The following is an 11,795-nucleotide window of genomic DNA, read 5'->3' on the forward strand; positions in this document are numbered from 1 at the left end:
TTTTTATCAATTAAGCAAGAACAAACACAAACTATGGATCCGTGGGGGGTTTCTAGAAACAGCTTCAGAAATGTATAGGTCTTGTTTGTGTATTCATAATTGCAATGATGGATATTGAATGCTGGGACTGAAATATTAAACAATAGCGAAACGTATCTTCAGTAAATGCTTCCGATAAATTGAACTATTGAACACTGCAAGTAAGGTACCAGAGCACTTCAAGCTACCAGAAATCCAAAACGTTCATTATGGTGTCTTCCTGGATCAAATTTACTGCGTTCAGTAACCCTGTGTTAATATTTTGGATTACTTAGTGTTCTGTCCACGTTTTAAAATGAGATTACCATAACGATATTTCATAGAGCATCCGAAAGAAATAAATCCAAAGGAATCTAAAATTAAAAGGAGCAGAGTCTTTATAACATATAATTGGGCTGAGCAGTCTGGCGAATATATTGGAATATAACACAACAAAACTTCTACCTACTACTGCTACTGCCTACTGCTACTCCCTACAACTACTATCTACAATTAGTACCTACTACTACTGCTACCTACTAGTACTACCTACAACTACTACTAGATACTATTACTCACTAATACAACTACTTATTGGTTCTAAGTTACACTTGCACCTACTACTACTTACTTTTAATACCTTCAAATTTTACATTTTGTTTACTAACTATCTACAATAATGTGTTTCTGTTTTTCTAAAAAAATGAAAACAATTCTTAGCTCTAGAGACTCGTTGAGCATAAACAACAGAAGCTTTTATTTATCTCAAAGTAATGTGTCCTGACTGACACAGACCGATAGAATTTACCCGCCATTATTTTCAACAAATCATTAAGTTCTTGAAGTTTTTTCAAAGATATAAAAAACGCTGAAGCTTGTCGTATATATTAACCCAGTAATTTTCAACTCAATGTTAAATTGTTAATTAAAAAATAAAGAATCCATTGTATGATATATCAGGTTGATATTTAATTAATTAAATCAATGTAGGGTTTTACTGTTTAGCGAACCAGTCTAATTTTTAGAACTTCAAATAAGTTTTATTGCTATGATCTTTTTTTGAAGTGCAAAATTTGTGTACTTTTCTCACTTATGAGGGATCAATCATAAAGTTAAGTCTTTTTGTTCAAATGCTGCTTCTTTTTTTATTCAATGTATGACGTCTGATTCCATTTGCAATTAATTGATAGATATGAAACACAAAATTTTTCAAAATTTATAATATGAAGGATTGTATAGCGTAAACATTGACTGGTTCACAATGGCAATGCACTATGTCTATTTTTAATCGCATTTTTATAGAAACATGCTTGTTTCAAAAATTGCATAGTGTGTACTTTAATTGAAACAAACACTTTACAACGTACCTTCATTATCCAAAAAAAACTGAGGTTTTACGCTATATAGTTGTTTTCGTATATTTATTCAGAGTCACCTGTTGTTTCAGTTTCAGGTATTACACAACCTTTTCTGAATCTTTACGTTTCAATAATTTGTACAGACTGAAAACTGCTGGGATAACTTGCCACAAAGGCATGTGTTAGTTGAGTTTCATATTAACCTTAGCTTCAGCTCAGGATGTGTTCACAGCTAAGACTGTAATTGTGAACTTGCTGTTCATTAAAGGTTTAGCGCTACATGATTTTGCAATTTTTGTTATATTAACTTCTTCCTAATTTCATTGAGTTTCATTTGGTCATTGTTTATCTGTAGAAAACTAAAAGTGAATCAGCCTCATGAAACGTTTCCCAGCAAAATTAAGTGAAACAGTCTTGTTGGATTTGAGAGCTCAAACAAAACCTTCAAATTTAGGTGTGTAGGTGAACAAATTGTGTTTGTTTTCAACGTCTGCTTACACTCAATGGGCACCAAATGGTTCCAGAGTAGTAATTTTTGCGGAATTTGAGACAAAATTCTTCTTTATTAGTGTTCAAAACTCAGTAACCGGAGACGGTATGGCTTTGGATAAGCAAATATAATAAAAATGCCAAACATGGCCCATCATTTTACCCAAAAGTTGAACCATTGAGTTTGAATTCGAGTTTGTGATCCAAAAATAGTATTCAAGGAGAATTGTTTTTTTAAAAGACTTCTTTTTAGTATTCAAAACTCAACAATCGGAGGCGGTATGAATTTCGATAAGCAATTATAATAAAATGGTGATGCTTGGTCAGTCGCTCTACATAAAAATGAAAGTTTTGAGTTTGTGTCTGAATTTGTGATCTAAAAACACTATTCAAGGATAATTGACTTTGAAAAAAGACTACTTTTAGTATCAAAAACACAATAATCGGTGACCGTGTCACTAACAATTACCAAATATAATGAAACGTGAAAACTTGGCCTATCGCTCTATTTAAAAGTCAAAGTTTGAGTTTGAGTTTGAGTTTGTGATCTAAAAATAGTATTCAAGGGTTACTTATGTCATAATAGTTGAGTTGTGTTAAATAGTTGCGAACGCAAAACAACTGAAACACTTTCTCTCAATCTATTTAAACTACAGCTATACATTTGTCGAAAAAGCGAAGGAGACCCTCTGGTTTTACTAAGCTTTTTGATATAGTTTATTATATTATATAGACCATAATCACATGGTCTATTATGTAATCTTTACTGCACGAATTCTACAAGCATTCCTGAAGACTATAATTGTGCGAGTTTCTGTAGAAAAAAAACGCATGATTTTTCGAAATCAGCAGTGTTGACATTTTTTACCAGCAATTCTTGAAAAAAGCGGTCCTTGATTTTGGCTACCATAAAAATCGTCATCACAGACAGTAGAAATCAGATTAGGCGCTTTGATGCCATCGTCAAACTGACAAGTACATTTCTATATTCTTTTGGTCAATTTGGAAAGGGTTCCAGTGTTAAAACCATGCTATCCATAGTACATTAAGTTCAAAGTTTAAAGTTTTCAAAATTTTCGGAAAAAGTGTTCTACTTTCCTATGTGTTAATAAGTATTCTTGGCTTTGTGTATCTCGTTTTGATGGTATCTTTCCGAAAGGCTTTCTATGTTTTCAACGTGTGTTTGTTATGGATCCTATGAAGAGTCCATCTGAGTTCTTTCAACTGAGTCAAAGCCAAAAAAAAAACAAATTTCAAAAAAATGTTGATTATACAGTCAATTAGGCTAATTTGATTTCCAGGTTTTTAATGCAGTATTTTAAATTTCTCTGAGCTTAAACAATGTGAGAAATATGTAAAACTGTCTCTTAGAAAAAAGTTCCAGTTGGAATTTTACTACTATGTGTTTTGCTAAATGCCACGATTGTCAATAAAATCCATTGTAATGTAACATGATTTCTATTTTCACGAAAGTTTGCATCCTCTATAACTATAAGTGGTAGAGTCATTATGTACGAGAAAAAAACTTTTTTTCACGGGTAATCATATAGCAACACCTTAATCATAAATAAAGCTACATTGATCTGCAATTTACGCTATGAAAAATGAATCAGCGTTCTCACAGGTAGTATGAAAATATTTTCTTCGTGGCGCTCAAAAAAAGGAAACCCCTAACGGAACTGTTAAATTACTAAAGGTAAGAATAGAAACGTTTTCCACGTTAACTTTGTTTTTTATTTGAAAGACTTAAAATAAAACAATGCCTAGCTGATAAGAAAAGATTTAGATTATGCAAAACTAAGTTTTACAAGACTTCCTTGACAAACAAATGTATATGAACAAGCTGATTTTTCACTACTACTTTAACAAATTTATACTTTTAGAACCTCAATGGTTTGCTTGGAGGGAACTCATAATTTAACGGACAAGTATTCACTTCTTGCATTTATTGGAAATTCCGTTCTGACACGTTAAATGCTTACTATTCTTGCTACCATAGCTTTATGGAGTAACGAAGTTTTGCGTCAGCGTTAACGAATACTTAGGTTTCAAAGTTTTATGAATTACTTAAATATAATACTGAAATACTTCATATTGACACTTAGCTTCAAAAGCTACTGATTGAATACTGTGAAAACCAAATGTTCCATGACAAACACAAGTTGCTGCACATGTATACAGAAAACACTAGTGCATACTTACGTTTATGGTTCAGATTGAGCCTTTGAGAAAAACTTGTTTGTTATATACTAACAGAAAACATTAGCCGGGAACTTCTTATCGTTCCTCAAAAAAAACCACGTCAATACTGAGCAAAATCAATACTATTGTTCAAATAACTTGATATTAAACTTACAACTTAGAACCAGTTACTATATAACCTAGAAGAAATTCTAACCATGAAAGTCAAACAAGAAGGCAAATTGGTGAATTTAAAAGAATTTGATTTGTCCTGGTTATTCAATTGCTTTATTTAAGTTAACGTTTTTTTGCTTAACTGAAGCACACTGTGGGTCAAAATGTATACAGTAATAAACAATTGCAAGCCTATGTACTCACTCTTTTTTTTATCCCAACGTTTGCTGCAACACAGTAGAGTACATTTATATACGCCTTCTTGATCACAGACAAGAGAATACTTAAGCAAACTAATAAAAGTGCTTTTAGCCGTAAATATTAGGCAAGATTTTTGCAGAGCAGACTGAACTTCTCACAATAAAGATGTATTTATTCAAAGAAAATAAGTGGTTAGGTTAAAATTTTTTTTCAGCCAGTGACTTGTAAGAGAGCCCAAGTGAAAAGATTTAAGGGAGAGCCAAAAATTTATTTAAATTATTAGTTGAAAATTTAGGATAAATTTTTTGGCCAATAAATTGGCTTCTCAAATAAGACTACTAAATTTTTCACAAATCATAACCCAAGTATTTGAGAAAAGAAAATTTAGTATCTCCTAGTATAGACACTGAAATCGAATTAAAAAATAATTATTTTGAAACCATCGCGGACCATGGCCATGCCTCAGTGGCTCTTGGGACTTGATATGAAACTATCATAACCAAATATGAGGCCAATTAACCCACTCAGGTACTTTTCTTAGCAATCAACTAACAATTTAGGGTAATTAACAGAAACTTTTTGATTTCGGCCCTACTTAAATCAAAACAAGTTGCGGCGTTTTCTAACGTCAGCTCTTTATAACGTCGACTCTCTTGCGCGTATCCGTTTCAACACTTTCAGAATAAAATTCTACGGTTCGGGGATCCTACTCTACAACAAATTTCTGATTTTCTACTCCTTTGAACAGACCGAATACTGTTTTCTGTTTCTCTGACGTTGATAATGTTGAATTAACAAACTGTAGTTTAAAGGAGTGGTTTTGCAACTACTAAAATTTGGATAATAAGCATACACGATGAAGTTACAAAATAACAGGTTATAAATGGAAACATTTCAATACTGAAAACCAACGTCTAGTTCATAAGCTTTAATCAACAAGAGTTTTTCAGTTCTAGTTGTTATTGTCGCATGAACACCTCACATTTTCATCGAATCTCATTCTTTTTGGAAAATTTCCACTGTGAATTACACATCCTCGAACTACACGAAATTGGCTCCTCTTTTGTAGAGCATTGTTAGACGATGGCTCAGTGCTAAATTTCTCGAAGTTTTCTTCAATTTTTGAGTTTTCTTCAAGAAGGCTAGGGAATCGTTCTAATATGGAAGATATCACAGTCTTTCTGTTATCATCGGATGTGGATGAAGTAGTATGATCAATTTTATCGGGAATAGTGGTTAGTTTAGTTTAATTTCTGCATGATTCGAGCTATTTCCACAGATTTTCTAAATCTTCTAAGGCGGCGAAGTATTCTTCATGGCTCTTGAAGAGGGGCATACTTTCGAAACCGTAACTGGGGAAAATGCTCTTGATGTCCGTGGGAAGTAATCTTATGTCAGAAGTCAAAGAATTAGGTATATGCTGAGAAAATACTTCAGTTTCAGAAGGGGTTGAGTTGTTGATAAAGTCTTCTTCTTCGGTTATATTAGGTAATGTAGTAACAAAGTCAAAAAATTTTTTGGGTATGAGGCAATGATCGAAGGTAGTCCAGCTTGAGATTGAACTGTCCTTCCTTTGTTGTATAAAGGCAAAATTGTTTTCATATCGAGTTTGATAGACAATTGTGCGCTGAAATGAGCCTTCAAATTGCGTTAGGATATGATACATTATAAGTTATGAACCGGCAGTTGAGTTTGGGTTTTGGCATACACTAACTGAATGGAATACAAGTCAAAAATTAAAACGCTTAAATGTTATTTTGAGAAGCAAGTCATTCAGTTAAAAATAAATTCAAACTGTTGGCTGGGATGTTAGCATTCATTCTGTTAGCCTAATTCGCCAAATAGTGTTCAATGAATACCTACAACATTTCGAGGAGGCCTCAGTTGTTAAACCTGTTAGACTAATTCTTATTCGTTTTCATTTGAAAAATGGATTGAAGTTTCTCCTAAGTACCTCAGACATTGACATTTCAAGGTTTTGATATGATTGCTACGCGTAAAGCAGAAGATTTGCACTGTGCGTGTGAGACATTCAGTCTGCAAAATTTTTGCCTAATTTATTCGGCTAAAAGCACTTTTATTAGTTTGCTTAAGTATTCTCTTGTCTGTGATCAAGAAGGCGTATATAAATGTACTCTACTGTGTTGCAGCAAACGTTGGGATAAAAAAAAGAGTGAGTACATAGGCTTGCAATTGTTTATTACTGTATACATTTTGACCCACAGTGTGCTTCAGTTAAGCAAAAAAACGTTAACTTAAATAAAGCAATTGAATAACCAGGACAAATCAAATTCTTTTAAATTCACCAATTTGCCTTCTTGTTTGACTTTCATGGTTAGAATTTCTTCTAGGTTATATAGTAACTGGTTCTAAGTTGTAAGTTTAATATCAAGTTATTTGAACAATAGTATTGATTTTGCTCAGTATTGACGTGGTTTTTTTTGAGGAACGATAAGAAGTTCCCGGCTAATGTTTTCTGTTAGTATATAACAAACAAGTTTTTCTCAAAGGCTCAATCTGAACCATAAACGTAAGTATGCACTAGTGTTTTCTGTATACATGTGCAGCAACCTGTGTTTGTCATGGATCATTTGGTTTTCAGTATGTTATTTAAGTAATTAAATTTTAAAACCTAAATATTCATTAACGCGGACGCAAAACTTCGTTACTCCATAAAGCTATGGTAGCAAGAATAGTAAGCATTTAACGTATCAGAACGAAATTTCCAATAAATGCAAGAAGTGAATACTTGTCCGTTATCTTATGAGTTCCCTCCAAGCAAACCATTGAGGTTCTAAAAGTATAAATTTGTTAAAGTAGTAATGAAAAATCAGCTTGTTCATATACATTTGTTTGTCAAGGAAGTCTTCTAAAACTTTGTTTTGCATAATCTAAATCTTTTCTTATCAGCTAGGCATTGTTTTATTTTAAGTCTTTCAAATAAAAAACAAAGTTAACGTGGAAAATGTTTCTTTTCTTACCTTTAGTAATTTAACAGTTCCGTTGGGGGTTTCCTTTTTTTGAGCGCCACGAAGAAAATATTTTCATACTACCTCTGAGAACGCTGATTCATTTTTCATAGCCTAAATTGCAGATCAATGTAGCTTTATTGAAGATTAAGGTGTTGCTATATGATTACCCGTGGAAAATTTTTTTTTCTCGTACATAATGACTCTACCATTTATTGTTATAGAGGATACAAACTTTAATGAAGATAGAAAACATGTTACATTACAATGGTTTTTTTTGACAATCGTGGCATTTAGCAAAACACATAGTAGTAAAATTCCAACTGGAACTTTTTTCTAAGAGACAGTTTTACATATTTCTCACATTGTTTAAGCTCAGAGAAAATTAAAATACTGCATTAAAAAACCTGGAAATCAAATCAACCTAATTGCCTCTAAAATCAAGATTTTTTTGACAGTTGCTTTTTTGTCTTTGGCTCAGTTGAAAGAACTCAAATAGACTCTTCATAGGATCCATAACAAACACACGTTTGAAAACATAGAAAGCCTTTTGGAAAGATACCATCAAAACGAGGTACACAAAGCCAAGAATATTTATTAACACATAGGAAAGTAGAACACTTTTTTCCGAAAATTTTGAAAACTTTAAACTTTGAACTTAATGTACTATGGATAGCATGGTTTTAACACTGGAACCCTTTCCAAATTGACCAAAAGAATATGGAAATGTATTTATCAGTTTGACGATGGCATCAAAGCGCCTAATCTGATTTCTACTGTCTGTGATGACAATTTTTATGGTAGCAAAAATGACAGTTAGCTGTGTTAACTGTTACCTAATGTGGTCATGACTTGAAAGTATCTCCATATTAGATATTTTGCAATATTTATGGCTCTTTAGCCAAACATTCTTCAGAGAAAATTTATCATTTAACAAGTTGCAATGACCGCTCTTTTCAAGAATTACTGGTAAAAAATGTCAACACTGCTGATTTCGGAAAATCATGCGTTTTTTTGTTCTTTTCTACAGAAACTCGCACAATTATAGTCTCCAGGAATGCTTGTAGAATTCGTGCAGTAAAGATTACAAAATAGACCATGTGAACATAGTCTATATATTATAGCAAACTATATCAAAAAGCTTGACAAAAGGTCTCCTTCGCTTTTTTGACACATGTATAGCTGTAGTTTAAATAGATTGTGAGAACGTGTTTCACTTATTTTGCGTTCGCAACTATTTAACACAAATCAATTATTATGACACAAGTAACCCTTGAATACTATTTTTAGATCACAAACTCAAACTCAAACTCAAACTTTGACTTTTAAATAGAGCGATAGGCCAAATTTTCACGTTTCATTATATTTGGTAATTTTTATTTACACGGTCACCGATTATTGTGTTTTTGGTACTAAAAAAACTGTTTTTTCAAAGTCAATTATCCTTGAATACTATTTTTAGATCACAAACTCGAATTCGAACTCAATGGTTCAATTTCTAGGTAAAGTGATCGGCCATGTTTGACAATTTTATTATACTTGCTTATCCAAAGCCATACCGTCTCCAGTTACTGAGTTTTGAACACTAATAAAGTAGAATTTTTTATCAAGTTCCGCAAAAAGTACTTCTCTGGAACCATTTGGTGCCCATTGAGTGTAAGCAGACGTTGAAAACGAACAAAATTTGTTCACCTAAACACCTAAATAAGCAGACGTTGAAAACGAACAAAATTTGTTCACCTAAACACCTAAATTTAAGGTTTTTGTTTGAGCTCTCAAATCCAACAAGACTGTTTCACTTAATTTTGCTGAGAAACGTTTCATGAGGTTGATTTGCTTTTAATTTTCTTCAAATAAACAATGACCAAATGAAACTCAATCAAATTAGGAAGAAGTTAATATAACAAAAATTGCAAAATCAAGTAGCGCTAAACCTTTAATGAATAGCAAGTTCACAATTACAATCTTAGCTGTGAACACATCCTGAGCCGAAGCTAAGGTTAATATGGAACTCAACTAACACATGTCCTGGTGGCAAGCTATCGCAGCAGTTTTCAGTCTAAACAAATTATTGAAACGTAAAGATTCAGAAAAGATTGTGTATTACCTGAAACTGAAACAACAGGTGACTCTGAATAAATATACGAAAACAACTATATAGCGTAAAACCTCAGTTTCTTTGGATAATGTAGGTACGTTGTAAAGTGTTTGTTTCAATTAAGGTACACACTATGGAATTTTTGAAGCAAGCATGTTTCTATAAAAATGATATTATAAATAGACATAGTGCAACGCCATTGTGAACCAATCAATGTTTACGCTATACAATCCTTCATATTATAAATTTTGAAAAATTTTGTGTTTCATATCTATCAATTAATTGCAAATGGAATGACGTCATACATTGAATAAACAAAAGAAACAGCATTTGAACAAAAGACTTAACTTTATGATTGATCCCTCATAAGTGAGAAAAGTATACAAATTTTGCACTTCAAAAAAAGATCATAGCAATAAAACTTATTTGAAGTTCTAAAAATTAGACTGGTTCGCTAAACAGTAAAAGCCTACACTGATTAAATTAATTAAATATCAACCTGATATATCATTCAATGGATTTTTTAATTGTTAATAAACAAATTAACATTGAACTGAAAATTACTGGGTTAATATATACGACAAGCTTCAGCGTTTTTTATATCTTTGAAAAAACTTCAAGCACTTAATGATTTGTTAAAAAAATTGGCGGAAGTAAATTCTATCGGTCTGTGTCAGTCAAGACACAATACTTTGAGATAAATAAAAGCTTCTGTTGTTTATGCTCAACGAGTCTCTAGAGCTAAGAATTGTTTTCAATTTTTTAGAAAAACAGAAACAGAATGTTGTAGATAGATAGTAAACAAAAGGTAAAATTTGAAGGTATTAAAAGGAAGAAGTAGTAGGTGCAAGTGTATCATAGAACCAATAAGTAGTTGTAGTAGTTAGTAACAGTATCTAGAAGTAGATGACAGAACACTAAGTAATCCAAAATATTAACGCAGGGTTACTGAACGCAGTAAATTTGATCCAAGAATACACTATTATGAACGTTTTGGATTTCTGGTTGCTTGAGGTGCTCTGGTACCTTACTTTCAGTGTTCAATAGTTCAATTTATCGGAAGCATTTACTGAAGATACGTTTCGCTATTGTTTAAAATTTCAGTCCCAGCATTCAATATCCATTATTGCTATTACGAATACACAAACAAGACCCCTAGAATTCTGAAGCTGTTTCTAGCATCCCCCAAGGATCCATAGTTTGTGTTTGTTCTTGCTTAATTGATAAAAAGACTAATTAACTTTCTGAAATTACTGAAATTTCTGAAAGTTTTAGCGCTTTTTACAGTTCCAGTCAAACTACTTTTCTTGTACATCATTACACTTTTTGTCTAATTCAAGCTCTTGGTGAATGCCTATCATTCTACTTTTTTAAAGAAAAAAGTTCAGCTGCTTCTCCATATCATAGTTTTCCCACCAATTTTTTTCGGCTTTTACAGTGTTTATTCTTTTTACTTAGCTCAATTTATTGTTTATCTCTCAACAATTCATCTCAAATATATTTTTCCTGTAAATAAACATGCTCATTCCTAGAAGGATAGCTAAATAAGTGTAAAGAAATCTGTTTTTAAAAAGGCATGCTCAGAACATCAAAAAGTTGTTTTTGTCTTCTGTGTTGCAACATTTTATCATTTTCTTTGCCAAGGATTGATATTAATTTTTATTCTTTAAAAAATCTTAATAGTTTTTAATATGGTAGATAGATAGGCGTAGAAATTTCAATTTTCAAAAAAAGCTTGCTCAGAACAACAAAAAAATGTTGTCGTCTTCGTTTGTGACATTTTGCTTGCCAATGTTTAAAGGACAGAGTTTATCAACGTTGAAGGTCAAAATCTGTTTGCAAGATATAAAATTATTGGATCGTGGAGACAAATAACAACATTCTTCTAGGCAATGAAATTGCCTTCCAGGGACTTATCTCCCTCTCTCTCTCTCTCTCGTCTGACTTGCAAGCATATAAATACATAAATACCTAAACATTTTCAGACATATACATACATTCCACTGTATACATATAGAAAAACATACACACATATACACACATTTACAATTTTTACACACAAATATACTTTTCAGCTTATACTCATACAAACATATTACTAATTTTAAGCACACTTATATTTACCCATAAACAAATATACACTTTCATATATACTTTCATTATTATATACATGAATACGCATAATTTTATACCTAAAATTTTCATTCTTTCTTTTCCTTCAATTATTCATTCAGACATAAAAATTACATTTTGGAACAAATGCATGCAAACATACGTACTTGTTTAGATAGAATCATACATAGTTAA

The 11,795-nt window shown here is 32.0% G+C and overlaps 1 protein-coding gene across 1 annotated transcript in view; it reads right to left on the minus strand.

Annotated features, from left to right (window-relative positions):
- The window catches only part of LOC142354528 (uncharacterized), a 71,454-nt gene that overhangs the window by 47,278 nt on the left and 12,381 nt on the right, over nucleotides 1-11,795 (minus strand). The window lies entirely within an intron of this gene.

This window comes from Convolutriloba macropyga, chromosome 15, assembly GCF_964194025.1.
Source record: "Convolutriloba macropyga chromosome 15, txConMacr16.3, whole genome shotgun sequence".
NCBI classification, from domain to species: Eukaryota; Metazoa; Xenacoelomorpha; order Acoela; family Convolutidae; genus Convolutriloba; species Convolutriloba macropyga.